Genomic DNA, 19,164 nt, shown 5'->3' on the forward strand with positions numbered 1-19,164 from the left:
GTGTAGTTTTTGTAAAAGGTGAACATAATTTATGTTGAATATCGTGCGTTTTTACATAACAAATAATAAGTTTGACTTTTGTAAATTCCTATAACTTGACAGCATTTATCAGTTTAAAAAATTAATCTAAAACGTGTAATTAGAAAGTCCATGAAATAGTTACATATACATGATCCTTTATGCTATGTTATGTTCCACTTATTTTTCAATTTAACAAAACCTTTTACTTAGAATTATGAGTCTAGAAGTGATAAGACTTTTGTGTGGGTTATCAGTATTTTAGTGATAATTTCAAGTGATGTAACTCTTACATCCGTGTTATTTCCATGAATGCATTGTATGTTATTGAATATAATATATTTGTTTCCTTGTGAATATGAACATGGTTTGGAACACCCAGCATGGTTCTCTTTATCTAGTTCTTAAATAAAGTCTGATTTAAACTACGATAGTTTAAAGCTGTATACTGTAGTATTTGTAACTATAAAGTTTTATAACAATTCGTTTTCTCTAGTAGAAGTGTTATTTGCTTTTTTTGAGTATCATGAACTTAAATCTCCTTGACGAAAGCAAGATAAAGCACTAATAGAGTCTTCGCTTTAGAAGGAGATACAGTTTTGTGCAGAAATTATTCAAAATAACCAAGCTTGTGACAGGTTTTGCAACTGTATATAATTTAAAGTATTTTCAAATACAGCCGATTTTTTATTACGTGATATGAATAACAAGAAAAGTGGAAAAGTCATTAACCCTAATTTACCTTATACAACACATAGCAAACTTTTTTGCTTTCACTTCTTATACGTCGTTCTAAAGATATTTTGAAATGTATTAAAAGTTCAACGATTGGGGGTTCGATAATCTTCTGATCACTGTGCGTTACAGTTTAAGTTTGTAACTCAGCGGTTTAAAGCGTTGGTAAGGAAGTTTGTTGGTGTCTTAATTTTATAAATATCAGACACTTTCATTCTTTTTTAAACTTGGTATAAATTTATTCATTTATAATAGATGTTTATAAATGATGACAAATTATTACAGCAAAAGATTTCTTGCTCTTGTTTGTTTGTTCAGAAAAAGAGCTTATGGTATTGAGTATAAGTATTTTGAATAATGATATATTTAAATATGTGTTTTTATTTAAATAAAAAACATATCATTAAATTATTGTTTACTAATTTAGTATTGAAGTATATTTAGTAACGAGTTTATTTCCTTTGCTTCTCTAATAGGCCCTGCATGGCCAGGTGACTGAGGCACTGGACTCATAATCAGAGGGTTGCGGGTTCGAATCCCGATCACACCAAACATGTTCGTCCTTTCAGCTGTGGGAGCGTTATAGTGTGACGGTTAATCCCACTATTTGTTACTAAAAGAGTAGCCAAATAGTTGGCGGTGGGTGGTGATGATTAGCTGTCTTTCGTCTAGTGTTACACTGGTAAATTAGGGACGGCTAGTGCAGATAGTCCTCGTGTAGCTTTGCGCGAAATTAATAAAAACAAAACAAACAAACAAGCTTCTTTAATATATTTAATGTGAATTACATAAGAGTCGCACAAGTTTTTTCAATGACATGTAAATACTAACTAAAAATGAATTGTGTTTTAAATATATTTATAAATGTTTTATTTTAGTTCCAAACGGTCTTTTTTAAACGAAACTGTTTTATTCTTACTAACAAAGATGCCCACTCCAGACGCAACTTAATTTGGCCAGTAGGACGCTGTGGGTGTGCGTCACTTGAATACAGTAGCGAAATAAGTAAATTAGAATGGATGTCAAACCTGTAAAACGAGCATGACAATGAATAAAGCGAAGTCTTTTAGAATTATTCTGTGAAATATTCTGGAACTCCTGAAAGTTTAATGGTATTCAAAGAGGTCGTAAAGTTAGAAATACTTTGTTTTGGACAAACTCACAGACACAAGCTGCTATATATTATATATAATGACTTTGTCACAGTTATGAATAAAAACCTTATAACACGAGCACTTTTGAAAGGTAAACATTTTTTGTTCAGGGACAAGATTCCCAAATTGCCACTGAAGAAGAAAGGTCCACCTTTCGAAAGGGGTCGGGTTATTAGGTTTTCATAAATTTCTGTTAAGACTTCTTGAACCTTCGTGTATATCACAGTTGTGTTAATTTTAAAAACAAGGAAATAGTTTTTTCTTTCTGTAAATAATAGACTAAACGTCTTTCCAGTCAAGAAAGCAGAAAACACTGCACGTTAAAGACGACAAATGAAATGGATGTACAAACTTCAATGTGGGAAAGGCAAAACGTGTCCTGATAAAAGAAGTAACAACAGCAACATCATCTGTTCGCAAGCCTCACGTTTGGGAAGTGGAAACATTAATAGCAGCTGCGAACTCAAGCACATAAAATGCCACGTTTAAACTTACTACTTATGTAGCATGTTGTGAGAAGACAGTTACACTTGTCGCAAAAAATATTATGGTGAGTAATAAATCTTATCTTCCAAAGATGACATTTCACATCGTATAATAACGTACTTATATAACAAAATATATTGGAGCTAGTTTAAAGTTTACCTCTGTTAAAACAATGCAAGTTGCAACCTACCTGAAAATTGGTAAAAGAGTAGCCCAAGAATTGCCGGTGAAAGGTGACGACTAGCTGCCTTCTCCCTAGTTTTACACTGCTAAATTAGGGACGGCTAGCACAGATAGTCCTCGTGTAACTTTGCGCGAAATTCAAACTAAACCAAACCTATCTAAGAAATCCCAAAAAGTAACAGTAAAAAACAGTGTTTTTTTGTTAGAATTTTACTTAAATTATGACGAATGCTAATTACTTTAGAAACCTACAGTTGTATAATTTATATTTCTTCTAAAAAACAAAATACGTACAAAATATGTAGATATTCACCAGAAACGTTTGAACAAACATCTTAAAACAGTGGCACGTGGTGGCTGATCGTATTACTGTTCTTATTGTCGCTGAAAATTTAGGAAGAATAATAAATTGTTCACAGTGTTTACCAAACAGCCATCGGAGTGATACATTATGGGAAATAATGTCGATACAGTTGTGACAGCACAAATGATGATACGGTCGACACGCTTCATATCTTGCTCGCTCCAGACCTAAGGGCGCTTACATGTCAATTTTTCATAGTCAGAAAGAAGTTTCATCCAAGCTCGTACTGATGATTTGTTTATTAAGAAAACGAAAACATACTGAAACAACTGGAAAATTACAAAAAGGATGTTTCACACACATGCGAAAAGATTTTAATTAATGTCGTTATAAAATATTGCAGTTTGTGGCCTTCAAAATATCTAATTGTTTGCCGTTAGCTTGAGGAGACAACCATATTATGTTCTCTGTTTCTTTAACACAAGTTTGTGTGTGTATCTTTATCTGAATTTTTCTCCTTTTAAAAATAGGGCCTGGCATGGCCAAGCGCGTAAGGCGTGCGACTCGTAATCCGAGGGTCGCGGGTTCGCGCCCGCATCGCGCTAAACATATTCGCTATCCCAGCCGTGGGGGCGTATAATGTTGGTGATGACCAGCTACCTTCCCTTTAGTCTTACACCCCTAAATTAGGGATGGCTAGCGCAGATAGCCCTTGAGTAGCCTTGCTCGAAATTTAAAACAAACCACACTAAAATTTTAAACTGTCAAACTGTGTTTCTGTTATGAGCAGGAAGATTTAAATAACTGTATTCTGTTGTGTAATACATACATAATAATATTTTCTGGTCGTTTGATAGCTACTCCTCAGCCTCCTGATGGAGATTTGCAAAACTAAATAATTCTACGTTAACAGTTTTATTTTCCTACACATCGGGAACTGCCTTTAACTGATGAACTTTAAAAAAAAGTATTTTTCATGTGTTTATATATATATATTAAAGATTAAAATCAATGTGTGTGTGTTGGAATATTGTAATTAAATAATTAAAACAGTTTTATTGTCGTGTTATTATAATCGAAATCTTTGTATTTAATATCATACCTGCTTTAGTAACTTTTTAACACACATGGGTTTTTGTGCATATTAGTACACATAAATTTGCCAACTTTGTTTCCCTTATGCTTTTCTCACAAGTTTTGTTTCCTGTAAATTCTTTATTTTGGAAATTACGTTGAACGTTTTCATTCAAATTTTAAAATGAAGTTTCGCTTTTAGTCTGTATCTCTCTCGTTGGACTCAGCAGATAGCCCGATGTGGCTTTGCTGTAAAACAGTTATACGTATAATGGCACTGAAAGAAAAGTACTGATCGAACTTTGTTTTATTTAAATACGAAGAAAGTAAATGAGATACACTTACCAGTGGAAGTTATTTTAATGTTAGTACCTTGTGCCACTCATTAGAGATAAAAAACAAGTATTAACATTAGTAGAAAGGTCAATCTTTGGAAATAGAACTTGTATACAGTTTTAATAACTAATGTCATTTTTGGTTGTGAGTGTTCTGTGGAGATGCATAATTCACTGGCTTATGATTCAGGGCAATTATATAAAGCTATTTATATATGTGCATCTATATAGAACCATTGTTGTTTGTATACCGGAAATATTTTGGCTTGAAAGTTTTTTTTTTAGTAAATAAATTATAACAAGGTTCGGAACTCTTGACGTTAACAACTCATTATATCCTTTGCTTTACCAGCTCGTAGCCTGAGCGTTATGACTTTCAGTAAAAGTACGGTGTTGGTATTCCCTGAGTAAAATGGTTTCACATACGTTTGATACCTGTATGTTCTTTTCTGCTGTCTCTTTATGCAAATTTAATGAAATAAGTATCTATCCATATATATATCATCCCAGATCACTTCTCTTTCAGTTCGTCTGGCTCTAAAGGTAAAATTACACTGATATTATGTAAATGAGTTATATTTTCAAAGAAAATGCGAATATTCTCAGTTGCAAAAGTGTTCAACCCTTTTGCTACGGCAACACTAAATCAGTTCAGGTGCAAAATATTGATTTGAAAAGTCACATTATTTGTGTAATAATTTCTGTCTATGTGTTACCTTTAAGTGGCTTAACTTTACTTCAAAGTAAATGCATCTATCTGTTCAAGCCAGAACTCACATAGTGATACGAGAAACCAACCATGAAGACCAAGGAGCTTTCCAATCAAGTCAGGGAAAAAGTGGTAGACAAGTACAGATCAGGCGAAAGTTACAAGTAAATTTCAAAGTCTCTGATTATTCCTTTGAGCACGTTAAATCTATCATTATGTGAAACATGCTTCATACCAACCAGATCAGGCCGCTCTTCCAAACTAAGCAGTAGGGCAAGTAGAAAACTGGTTATGGATTCCACTGTGAAGCCAACAGTGACTTTAAGAGATTTGCAAAGTTTCATGTTTGAAGTGGGAGTCGGTGTTTATTAATCGACAACATTTCGGCTCCTACACAAAGCTGGCCTGTGTAGGCGAGTAGCAATAAAGAAGATTACTGAAAAATCTAATTAAATATTGTATGGCGTTTGTAACAAAATATGTAACTGATACTGTAGAAATGTGGTAGAAGTTTATGTGTTCAGACAGTACAAAATTGAACTTTTTGATCTAAATTCAAAGCATCTAGTACAAGTCCATCACCTAGACAACACCATTCCATCTGTCAACCATGGTGATAGCATCTCATAAGCGGGAACTGCTGGGTAACTGTCAGGATTCAGAGGGAAATGGATGGTACGAAGTACAGGCGAATTCCAGAAGAAATCTTGTTTGGATCAGCTAAGAATCTGAAACTGGTCGAAAATTCACATTTCAACTCGACAATGGCCCGAAGCACAAGGCAAAAGCCAGACTGGAGTGATTTTAAAAGAAGAAAGTGAATGTCCTGGAGACAGAGTCCTGACTTGAATCTAATATAAAGTTTATGGCAAGAGTTGAAAATTGCAGTCAATTAATGATCGGGCCCGGCATGGCCAGGTGGGTTCGCATCCCCGTCGCACCAAACATGCTCGCCTTTTCAGCCGTGGGGGCGTTATAATGTTACGGTCAATCCCACTATTCGTTGGTAAAAGAGTAGCCCAAGAATTGGCGGTGGATGGTGATGACTAGCTGCCTTCCCTCTAGTCTTACACTGCTAAATTGAGGACGAGTAGCTTTGCGCGAAATTCAAAAAACAAACAAACAAACCATTAATGATCCTCAAAGAAATTGTCAGAATTGGAGCAATTTTGCCAGATAAAAGTGGCACAAATTACACCATACCGATGTGCAAATCTGGTAGAGACCTATTCAAAAATACTAATAGCGGTAATTTCTGTTAAAGGTGCGCTTCCACCAAGTACTGATTTAGGGACCTTAATACTTATGAAAAAAAAATTCAATTTATATATATTTTTTTGCAGATTTTGCTGACGTTAATTCTGCTTTATACCTAACGGTGATAAATTTTATCATTAGAGTTTTGAATAAAAACAAGTTCATTAAATTTGTTTACATTATTTGTATTTCACCAAAATGTGACATTATTGGAAAGGGCCAATACTTTTGCAAAGCACTGCATATTAAATATAGTCCTCGCTGTAACAGCGGTAAATTTTCGAATTTACAACGCTAAAATCAAATGTTCGATTAATCCTCAGTGGACACAGCAGATAGCCTGATGTGGCTTTGCCATAAAAACACACACACACTCAAACAGATTTATATATATAATTATTCTAACTAAAAAATGTGGAGCTGGTAATTAGTAGTGCATATTAGTCCAAAAAATTGTCATCTTTGTTTTCCTATACCTTTTCTCACAAATGTTTCATGCTTTGTAAATTACGTTGAACGTAATGTGGCTCAATATGAAAAAAGTATATATTGCTTAGTACTCTAAATGTTGGGTGATATAATAAGTTCTCACATGTAATTCAATGAATATTGGTGAGGAATATATATGTAAACATTATCAATTAATTGTAAGTTGTTTCTTTATTTTAATGATAAAAAACAGATTGTTATTCAATCACTCCTAAGGGCTTTCCGTAAGTTATTTATTTGTTTAGGCTTATAAATATGATAAGTTGCTTTTAACAATTAAAAGATAGTTCAACAATACCATACTTTTAAATATATTTATTATATCAACATATCTAAGAGAATGAACTTTTCAAGAAGTGAAAGATATTCACAACTCTATATATAAGTAAGTTTGTTATGTAAATTTCTGGTATATTTCATGTGAAATTATATGAGTATGATATTTTAGACAAGTGATAATTTATAACTGAGGCTTTTCGTGTGTGTTTTCTTGGTCAACCTTAACTATTCACTTTCCATACACGTTATTTAGACTAAATTAGTTGTAGCATGCCGATAGCCCATTTTTATATTTCCTAATGAAATCCAAGTTCCTCTGGGAGAGAAACCTCGTGTTTAAGGAGAATTACGACACGCCACACCAATCTAACCACTAATATAAAATCTCTAAACTGCACATTCAGTGCTAATGTTGGTCGCTGATTGCTATGGCCAGTGACAGGTCCGAGGTAATAGGTTGACGGTGAAAGTGTTCTACAAAAAACAAACAACAAAAAGGCAGTTCTCGGTGCAGCTATCGCAGTAAGGTGATAATGTGCTAGTTAGTGTAGCTTATGGAGCTCATTCTAATGGTCAGTCAGGTCGTTACATGCTGTCGTGTCTTAAGCCAGGCACGTGACCAAGCAGAGTTTGGGTTTAAAATGTTTGAGCCACAGTTACCATTCAGAGATATAGATGGTGCCTTGATGTTATATATATATATATATACATATGTTTAAGTTTAAAATGTTTAGTCCAAATAGGACCAACTTTTTCTTGGCATAAGACCCAGAAAGTTATTCTAAACGTAATTGAAATGCCAATTAAAGATGCATTGAACGATAAGATGTGCAAAAGTCAAACATTTCACATTAGTGGGATAAAAGTGTGGTGGCTTATACGCCATTGATCTGTGCTCTAAAATGCTAACAACATTATAAATGTAGTCAATTTTTCAAATAATCTAATCTAACTTATTTTGCTCAGCTTCCATATTCCATATCTAGATATATTAATAACTATATTTTTTCTGCACATCTAATGGATTAGCAGAACGTCTAAGGGTTTTTAACACTAAATCTCGAGATACAATACGTGCGATTAGCACAGCAAAGATAGCTTTATTCGTAACAACAAAATATTGTTTTCATAAACTTCAGCTAACGGAATATTCTTTTTATTTTGTTGTTCAAGAATTAATTTGTACACAAGCACTTTAAAAACGGCAGAATCCAATTGTCGTTGAGACACCACAACTTTATTTATTGATAAGTGTAAACAAGACGACCTGTCAACTACAGGAAAAAACTCTTCATGTTACAAAGATATATCATCTACCCACGCAAGCGCGTGCGATTTAATAATGTATTTATAGATATAATTGCTTATTGATCTATAAAAAATAACCTTTTTGATACAAATACCAAATGAATTTGGAAATTAATCTGTACTGTTTATCCCTATATAAACCACATAATGCTCAGAAAAGTGCGCCATCAGTCAGCCACTAGGGACATAGCATTTAAACTATCAAGAGATTGAGCCAAGAGTGGATGAATTAAGTTGTTCATATAGTTTGTGGTCTGATACAGGTACCTGCCGCTTAATTTTACATTTCCATTCGGTTTTGAAGTTTCAAGTTCGTATATATATGAAACTATTCAGAAACTACCTGTACATTTCACATTTTATTTGGAAATATTTGTGTACATCTGCAAATACAGAGAATGAGTTATTTATATTAACATGTTATAGTCTATACCACTACGTTTTGAAAAAGGTTCTGCATCGTAGTTTGCATTACTAAAGACTCCATTGTAAACGGATTTTGCCACTCATCTTTTTTGTTGGATTCTCGCTTGTTTCAGGACGCCACGTTTTGCTTCCTATAATTAAGATACGACTTGCTGTATGTCTTTTTGGTTGGTTCTAGTTCTCCAACATTATCCACATTCCTTTAAATTCCAATACCATTAAGTATAAAGAGTATCCATGTCTTGGAAGTTTAAATCGTCGATCTCATTTTGGGTGTATGAATATTTTGTATCAGAAAAGGCTGTTATGTTTAATTTCCAAAAACATTCAATTTTCAGTGACATCAGCTTACTTTCGAAACACCAAACGACTATATTTTTTTTTTTTTTGTGATTTGCGTAGTCAAAATTGTTTTAATGTAACGTAAGCTTTTTAAATTCCTTTAACTTAAGGGATGTCATGGATATCCCAAACAACTCGTATAGTTTTACAGTTCCTTAACTTGCGGTGGTTTTCGCTACTGCAAACCATGCAAACAGTTAAGTATTTTCTAAAGGATGATCTTTCTTTACTTTCATACTGCAGGTATATTAATTTATTCTACTTACATTGGGCTGTAAAGTTTGCGTATAGTTGTACATTGCTTTAATTTACAGACACTTTACTTTTATCGTAAAGTTCCCTATACAGTCCTAATACTTGAGTAAAACAGTACAATATAATTCTAAAATTAATAAAACAAAAATATTTGTTACATTTAACGTCATTACAATTCATACATCTATAATTATAATTGTTCAATCAATATTGAAACATTCAAATCACAAAATATAATTTTAATTTGATGAAGGAGGCAGTATTTTTTAAATTAGTACTTTCTAGAGTAAATTATCTTTTCATCAAATTTCTTTTGGTTATTTTGTTTTTCTTCTTTACTTTCACTCTTAAGGTTTTATAAATTCTTAAAACCAGTAACTTAGTTTTACACACTTATGACAATTGTAAAACTGCAAAGTTAATTTCAACATTAGTTAAATTTCATCTACTAAGCACATAGTCTTATATATCAAAATATTATCTAATCTGTTTTGTAGATAAAGACTTTCTTAATTGACTAGTTCAAATATGCTAAACTCCCAAACTCCCTTTTTTCATAAATTTCACGATGGTTTTGATAAAATACCCTTTATCCTATTTCGTGGAATATTGAATGATTTATCAAGACATCTTTTGCGAAAATCAGGACGCGGATGTGTATCCGAGATGAAGTTCACACAAAAATGATCGAGGTAGCCACACAGTAAGTCATTGTGTTTATAAAAGTGAGTAACTAACACGATGACATAGGTCAAGTAGCTAAAGTTGTCCGGTGTTACGAAGTGTGGTGTAAGGTAACATCTGTTGAAGCTGAGAAAGCAGCCGGACTTTTTTTAAAGTCACCACTTAGGAATTATGGAATTACAGTACTCTTAAGCCTTTATGAAAACATTGGAGTGAGCGGATAACAGCGGCCGCTTTTATAAGTTCAGTTGGTATGGAGACCACAAGACCATCTATGCTTATGAAACGTTATAATCCGATATACAGGACAGATGAAAAGTCGGAAAGAAGGGGACCTAAGTGTTGTGGGGTTGAGAAAGGGGTATAAAAGACTGAAATTCAACAAAGAAGAGAGGAAGAGAAATCTAAATTTCTGACTACCTCTGGTTTTAAATCAAAATACCTACCTCAATAATGGCGATGAAGAAGGAGAAGAGAAGGCAGGAAGATGTGAGAGTTTTTTTGTTTGTTTTTGAATTTTGCGCAAAGCTACACGAGGGCTATCTGCGCTAGCCGTCCCTGATTTAGCAATGTAAGATTAGAGGGAAGGCAGCTAGTCATCACCACCCACCGCCACCTCTTGGACTACTTTTTTACTAAAGAATAATGGGATGACCGTCACATTATAACGCCCCCACGGCTGAAAGGGCGAGGATATTTGGTGCGATGGGGATTCTAACCCACGACCCTCAGATTACGAGTCGGGTGCCTTAACCACCTGACTATTCCGGGCAAAATTTATTTTGTTTGCATTAGTGTGAGGCAATTCTTGATAGTAATAAATACAAAAAGAGGGAAAAGCAACGTACTAGTTTTGCACGATTGTAAAATTTGAGTCACAAGTGTTTTTCCTGAACCTTTCGTACAAAGAAAACAGAAAATGAGCAATTACAGAACTTTACAGTTATGCTTTACGCCAATGTTTACGAGTATATTTTATTGTGGATTATATGACATTAAATACGTATCGACAATACTAATTTTGTACAGCCTTATAAATTGACCACATACGTTTAAATTATGCTTGATCACGAAATAAATCTTACATTTTTCCATTGTGAAGTTACCATTCAATCTAAGAATTAAAAACTGTAAATAGATAGATTAGTAGCATCACTACCAACATGTCGCGGATCTCAGTTGTCCTGCTAAGAAGTAAAGTTTGCAACCACTGTATCAAAACGACGTGCTGATCTCGTGATGCTTTAATTTAGTAAAAGTGTTGATACACGTAACAACCGTCCTGAGACGTGAAGCTATTACATAAGAAATGTGAATTATAATTGTTGAACTGCAGCTCTGTGATTGGTTCTTTTCCATGTTTGTGTACGGAAGATTCATTGATAAATAATTTGCTTCCCTAATCCCTTTCCCATCGATACCCCAAAAAAGCTGGAGGATTGATACATATCTACAAATAACTTTTAACTTGTGTTAATTTGTGTAATTCTATGAATTACACGCTCAGATTATATTTATTGGAATATTTATACTGATATATCAACAACTTCATTTCTTTATAATGATTTTATATTTCTTTAAGTGCTGTAGATTTATAAAGATCTACATACTACACGTTAAAACTTAAATTTTTGAACTCGTAAGTACAGAAATATTTTTTTATTTAGAGATTATTATCTATGCACGAGATTTAGTACTTAACACACACTTTACTGTAATGGTTAGTACTTAACACACACTTTGCTGTAATGGTTAGTACTTAACACACACTTTACTGTAATGGGTACGATTTGACTGTGATGAGTTAGTTTAAATATTTTACTTTAATGAATTAAAAAAGACCAAATTTTACATGTTGAAACTTGGAATATCTTGTATTGTGCCTTTATTTAATCGTAATATGTCACTGTATTAACGGAGATAGTTTAAAACAACCGCCAGATAACGTAGTCGTTCTTCGATGACTAAAGGTTAAGCTTAAAACTTTTAACCATAAAAATCGTGGTTCAATCCATGCTGCAAACAAAGTGTTTGTTGTACATTATACGCTACAAGAATAAATAAGTAGATAAAAAATCAGGCGATGTAATGAGAGAAAACGCATGACGTTTTGTGAAATTACATGTAATAAAGAATGTGTTTTACTACTAATTGTAATTTAATTAAGTTAACCTTTTATTTAATCGCTATCGTCCTATGAGTAAACGACAAACTTACTGTCTTACCACACTAAAACTCGGAGTTTGCTTCCACGCGATGAACACAGCAATTGCAAATAGTCCAGTGAACCTTTATGGTAAAACACACAAATACACACACAAAATGTACCTGCTGTAAAATATTTCTCGATTAAGCAAGACCAGTTACTAAATATTAGTAGGGGCGATTATTTAATATAAGACCAGTGTTAATCAGATAAACCTTTTATAATAATCTCGTGTTTCTTGAAGGGCCAGTTCTCTTAATAAAGTAAGTACATGTCGATTAGTTTGATTTGTTTTGAATTTCGCGCAAAGCTGCACGAGGGCTATTTGCGACAGCCATTTTAATTTATCAGTGCAAGACTAGAGGAAAGGCAGCTAGTCATCACCACCCACCGCCAACTCTTGGCTTCTCTTTTACCAACGAATAGTGGGATTGACCGTAACATTATAATGTCCCCACGGCTGAAAGGGCGAGCGTGTTTTGGTGTGACGGTAATTAGAACTCGTGCCCCTCGGATTACGACTCGAGTGCCTTAATTACCTGGCCCTGCTGGGCCAGTTCATGTCGAATGTATGGGATGCAAGTTTTCACCCAAACACAAGCAGTAGACCTTGCATGAACTACATTAACTTTTATGGATGATGTTTCATTTTACTGTAATAAAGTAAACACAATAGATGTTCATGGTGTGGTAAGTACTGTATAAAAGATAATCATAAGATAAACATATAATATTTTGTAGAGAAATTTTAGAAGTGTAAGAAAGACTGAAATTTTTGGATATTATTTTTTAAAGTTTATTCCATAAAACAACGATGGATTTTCAGGTAAACAAAACGTATCGATGCCATTTTACACAAATTAATATTCAACATAATTGGATGAGTGTTATAAGTATGGCTATTCATCAGAGGAAACTTCGTAAGTGAAAACAGAAGTCTACATTGTACAGGTACTGTGGTATATACAAATGTGCCGAACATTTCATTATCTCATGAGAAGGTCACTAGTTAGATTAGAATTAAGACATCTGTACACGAAGAGCCAATTAAACACTAGTTTCTATAATTGTTTGATAGAGATCATTCTGACACAGGAATAATTAGTGCGATGTTCCCCTTCAATCTGAGCACTGAACTGAATGTACCACTCCATTAAGTGAAGCATCAAAACTAGAATGATCAGTTTTTTGTTTGAGTTTTCAAAAATAATGATAAAAACAATGATAAAAGTAAGATCGTTTTCACTCAACTGATTAATAAAAAATGTGTTAATGGAGATGATATTTTTAATAAATAAAGACATAGGTTGGATTTGGCAGTGAAATTAATTTGTTTAACGTACATACTGTTTGATCATTGTTTAATCGGTGTTTCAACAGAGAACAGAGCCGTTTCAGTTACCGTCGAAAAATCCAAATTAATCTTTTTCTAAACGAACAACAAAATTAGAAAAGTAATTATGTGTTTGTGTTCGTCGAAAAGTGAAGTTAGTCAATTTATCAGATAATTAAATTTCGAAATATGGAGTTTTTAAACAGACTGTTAAAACTAATACTGTGAAAAAAAATCACGTTCAAGGTACAAATCAGATAAAGATAATAAAATTTTTGGAAACCGTATATAATATTAAATGTACTTTCAGTTAAAATGAGTAGCAGTTAGGGATAACTGCTATATGTTGGGAATGAAGTAAAGCAAGTATGACGTGGATAACAGTTGTGATTTAATATTAAGACAGTCCTTTCACGGAATTTTTAAGTTTACATGTCAGATTAACAATCACTTTAAGATGGAAATTAAATTTCAGACCATTAAGTACACGACCTGGAACATTGGAAAAAATAACTATTTTAAGTAATAGTACGCGTTCAGATTTCTAACAGGCCTGGTAGTCGGGGCGCTTGACTTGCATTCTGACGCCACCTAACATGCTATATTTTTTTTAGCCATGGGTATGTTGTAAAGCGACGGTTAATCCCACTGTTCGTTGGTAAAAGAGTGGTCCAAGAGTTAGCTGTATTTGATCTTGACTAGCTGTCTTCCTCTAGTCTATTATTTCTAAATTAGGGACATCTTTCGCAAATAATCATTGTGTAGCACAAAATTAAAAAAACAAACAAACTAAATTTATGACGACTTCCTTTTAATTTCATATTATGTATCTGAGGGATCGGTATCACCAAAATGTTTATAGAATTCTCTCCAGAACATAACACTCTCGTAATAGAAAACCAATTTTGTGCGAGAAAATTCTTCAAGTTTATAATTTCTCTGTAGCACAAATTCACACACATACGAATATGTAAGTACTTATGATGTGCTTCAAGGAAAGGGGGGATCTGTGAATAAATATATTGAGTAATTTGAAAATCTAATACCTTCTAGCACAATAAAAAAAACTGAAGTGATAACGAAGATAAATCAGAAATAATGCGAAAATCATTATTCCCAAAAAGCGACGAGCCCTTTGTCAAATGCGAATAGTTTAGCTTCTAGACAGTTTCAGCGTAAATTGACAGACATTTGGCGTTAGCTTAAATTAAATCCATGTCAAATTAGAATTGTCTCTCCAGAAGATAAGGTAATAAGGCAGAGAAGTATTTAGAAGCGCTTAGATGAATGAATGAAATTCGTTTATTTATTAGATACCAGGTGCCTCAAATGTCCCGTTTTTTAGACTATATTTAGGAGTCTATGGATACAATGTTTTTTTTAGATCGGTGCACAGGCCATTTTTTACTGCGTGAACATATTGTAGGGACTTGTCCAGAAATGTTTGAATGTGATTTGGACGATGATATTTATATCTTTAGAGACCCAATAATGTACCTATGATGTCGTCATAACACACCTCGTGACAGTATACGTTGTTTTCCGCATGATTAAACTGGGCCCGGCATGGCCAGGTGGTTAAGTCACTCGATTCGTAATCTGAGGTGGCGGGTTCGAATCCCTGTCGCACAAAACATACTCGCCCTTTCAGCTCTTGGGACGTTATAATGTACGGCCAACCCCACTATTCGTTGGTACAATAGTAGCCTAAGAGTTGGCGGTAGGTGGTGATGACTAGCTGCCTTCACTCTAGTCTTACACTGCTAAATTAGGGACTGCTAGCGCAGATAACCCTCGTGTAGCTTTGCGCGAAATTCAAAAACAAACAATGATTAAACTGTCTGCACACAAGTCTCACAACGTTGTGTCCAATTTGTTTATTTTCCATATTGGAAAATTTGTATGGAATATAATGTGTGAAACATAATAAGGTCAAGATTTTATTTTTAAACAAAATAATAAATACTTTATATACTACAGATATTTGTTTGATAGAACTATTGTTGATAAGTCTAGAGAACATTATTTTACCCCATTTGTAAAAGTGCAGCTTTTCATTTGTTCATTAATAAGTTCGCTGTTTATCAAATTTTGATGACACCTGTCAAATATAATGTGTATTCCCAACCCTGCAGATGAATTGTTAAATGCTAAATAAAAATTATTATCTTTTGACCCTGATGTGTAACGCTCATGTAAGGAATTATGTCAGAATCCGAGCAACGAAAGCACTCTTAATAGACACATGTCAGATACCTGGTATTTTGGCCAACTTATAAAATCTAAATTTATGTTTTATATTAATAACAAACAATGTTTAACTAAAGGAAACTTTAAATTCAACTTTCAGCTTCGCTGCATCGTTAGAAAACTGGATGTTCATATGTTAACGGGTTCCTATAACAACTGAAAGAAAACATGATGCCTGTAGGTCAACCATCACACTAGCACTTTATGAAATATAAAATGTAACTGTATGCATATCAGATCTCCAGTAACTAACATCAAAGTGTTCCATGTGTTGGGTTTCTATGCACATTTCTGTTGTTGTTGCTCCGTCTGTCTACTGTCTCGGTCAAACACGCAAGCAAGGAAAGTGTCTGCCCACCTGTTCCACCACATAATTCCCCCTCCTTCTAGTTATTATTTATGGCCACAAGACACGTACATTGTGTGTGTCTGCTATCAAGGCAACAAACACCTGTGTACATTGTAACAAAATATCAGACACGCTGCTTTACCTGATACAATCTCACACCAGCACGAGACACGAGCGTATGCTTCAACATTGATAGTTCAGCATCATGATGAATTCCGTTAAACGCCTAGACTGTAAGTTGTGTTTGCGTATTATTAACTCTGTCTTGTATTTTCTGCACATTCACAAAGTAGACGTGTATTACCAATCAACCAGCAATAACACATTGCTGAACACAATTCTATTCTCTTATTTTGCTGGATCCACAATCTTTGAAAAGAAAAGAAAAAAAGCATTATATCTGAAGTGGGTGTAATTAACTAAAACTAACTACGCATGTTTATGAAAATCTGAGAATTAGGAGTAGGTTAGAAAGGACATTCGAGTTTTAGTGTTCAACTGAACTTGTATTTCGCCACAAACATTAGCATTATGTTGAACTAAGTGTTCACGCTTGTGAACGTAAATGAAAGCAAGTGGAGGTTAGAAAGGGACGTTCAGTGTTTGTTCTTCAGTGAAACTTATATTGTACTATATTACTTCAAACTGTACTAACTAATGCCATGGTTTAATTAATTAATTTTAAATTCACTATTCATGCAGCTGTAAAATATGATTTATGGTCAAATATATTATAGTAGATACCGTTATTGATTCATACAATCAATATTTTTTTCCGGTTCGACCTTTTCCTTTTGACGTAGTTTGGAACCTTGAAAGCTATTCTAATGGATTTATGAGTTAAACCTATTACAAGTATATTGGATATAGTTTAATTATGTATATTATTCAATAGGGTATTAAATTTTATTTTTCAAAAAAAAGTATAAATCTTCAGTGAATCAGAAAATAAAAGAAACGTAGTTTTATAGTTTTACAAATTTTTATGTCTAACTCCCAACAACTACTGGATAACGTTTCACTGGTAGTTAAGATGGCTGTCCCTTGAGGGTATAAAACGTTGTTTGATTCTCTGATGACATACATTTAATTAAATCAAATATATATGATAAGATGAGAAATGTTTTCAAATATGTGATCTAGCGAAAGAAAATAAACATTCATCATTGAACTGAATATCAAACAGTTTTATCAGCTATTTATAAGAAAGTTACCCAGTCACGTAACTGTATTGGTATATGGACCTCACTTGGTTTTAAATGCATTATTTTATATTATTTATGCACCATATTGATTACAAGGACCCCTAACAAAGCACAAATGACATGTATACAAACATATTGGCAATGTTGCACTTAAACCCATTAATCACTATTCTCTATGCATATGAATAGAAAATTGGTGTTTTCACTTATTTTTTGTTTGTAATTCTTTGTCTTGGGTATTACAATAAGCAAAAACAAAATTACTGGATATGATGCAAGATGTAGACCATCGCCTATAGTAAACGGTGTAGAATTCAAGTCAGTAATTTAAGGTTCAGAGTATAAATCGTTGATGGAAAAGTTTTCTTTACACACTAACTACTGTCACCTTTCCAGTGGCACAGCTGTTTGTCTGCGAACTTTCAACGGCAGAAACCGGCTTTCGGTACTTGTGATGGGCAGAGCACAGATAGCCCGTTGTGTAGCTTGGTGTTTAACTTCAAAGAAAACAACTACTAGCTACTGATACCACAGTCATTATAAACAATGTTGGAGCTGATCGTCGCCGCAGTTCTTTTTGTTGTTGTTGTTTCTTTGTTTTTGAATTTCGCCTCAAACTACACGAGGACTATTTGTTCCAGCCGTCTATAATTTAGCAGTGTAAGACTAGAGGGAAGGTTATAACTATCCACTCCCAACGCTTGGGATACCTATTTTATCAACAAATAGTGGTGTTAATCGTCACACAGTAATGTCTCCATGGCTGAAAGGGGCGAGCATGTTTGGTGTCACGAGGATTCGAACCCGCGACCCTCAAATTTCCAGTCGATTCTTCTGACCATACCGGGCAACTCGCCACACTTCAGAAACGAAGCTATACGACTGTGTATCTTTTTATTTTCACGTTATTTTGTCTGCGGAAAAGATTTTTGGTGATTGACATAAACCAGTGAAAATGACAGTTATTCAATTCCAACTTATCGTTTCAGAAAATGTTCGGTTCTTCTTGTTTTTTTTTTATTTATTTTATTCTATTACATACTAATTTGGTTGAGTTGTTAAAAGAGGCAGCAAAACTCAGGATCAAATTATAACATTTGAAAAAACTATACTAATGGCCTTCTTGTGTATATTATAAACTAAATAATTAAGTATATTATCTTTCCGTAGCTAAAATGTAAATAGTTTGTTTGTTTTGAATTTCGCGCAAAGCTACTCGAGGGCTATCTGCACTAGCCGTCTCTAGTTTAGCAGTGTAAGGCTAGGGGAAGGCAGCTAGTCATCATCACCCACCGCCAACTCTTGGGCTACTCTTTTACCAACGAATAGTGGGACTGACCGTCACATTATGACGCCCCCACGGCTGAAATGGCGAGCATGTTTGGTGTGACCGGGATTCGAACCCGCGCATCTCGGACGCCTTAACACACTTGGCCATACCGGGTCTAATGTAAATAGAGTTAAATGTGCAGTGTGCATTTTATAACAATTTAGTGGTATGTAAGTTTGAATGTTTTTAACATAATAACACACTGAGTAGATTGTGTAGTTTTGGGAGAAACTAAATAAAATATTGAGTAAAAATATTAAGTAAAGTATATCACTTAATAACGTAACTTGTCTGTATATTAAAATACATTTATTGAGATAACAGGGAAGTGTATTACCTCAGTTTACAGATAATAGGATAAACATGGTGAGTGAATTCTATAAGTTGTATGTTACATTATAAGAAAAATGGCATGCGAATTATATAACAGATAGTCTGTGAAACATTGAAGGA

General features: G+C 33.9%; 2 long non-coding RNA genes across 21 annotated transcripts in view; one reads left to right on the forward strand and one right to left on the reverse strand.

Moving 5' to 3' along the window:
- Nucleotides 1-4,836, reverse strand: part of LOC143236707 (uncharacterized) — a 74,973-nt gene extending 70,137 nt beyond the window's left edge. Inside the window, exon 1 of the long non-coding RNA XR_013019716.1 lies at nt 2,584-4,836. This is a non-coding gene — a long non-coding RNA (uncharacterized LOC143236707). The remainder of the gene's footprint in view (nt 1-2,583) is intronic.
- LOC143236702 (uncharacterized) overlaps nt 1-19,164 on the forward strand; it is a 326,353-nt gene that overhangs the window by 93,005 nt on the left and 214,184 nt on the right. For 10 of the 20 annotated variants that reach the window (XR_013019663.1, XR_013019665.1, XR_013019686.1 and 7 more), the window contains exon 2: nt 1,230-2,457. The exons of 7 other annotated variants lie outside the window; for them this stretch is intronic. This is a non-coding gene — a long non-coding RNA (uncharacterized LOC143236702). Of the gene's footprint in view, nt 1-1,229; nt 2,458-15,715; nt 16,410-19,164 lie in introns of those variants that run through there. 3 more of the 20 variants (XR_013019674.1, XR_013019692.1, XR_013019667.1) reach the window with 3 other exon arrangements.

The sequence above is a fragment of the Tachypleus tridentatus genome, chromosome 13, assembly GCF_004210375.1.
Source record: "Tachypleus tridentatus isolate NWPU-2018 chromosome 13, ASM421037v1, whole genome shotgun sequence".
Taxonomy (NCBI): Eukaryota; Metazoa; Arthropoda; class Merostomata; order Xiphosura; family Limulidae; genus Tachypleus; species Tachypleus tridentatus.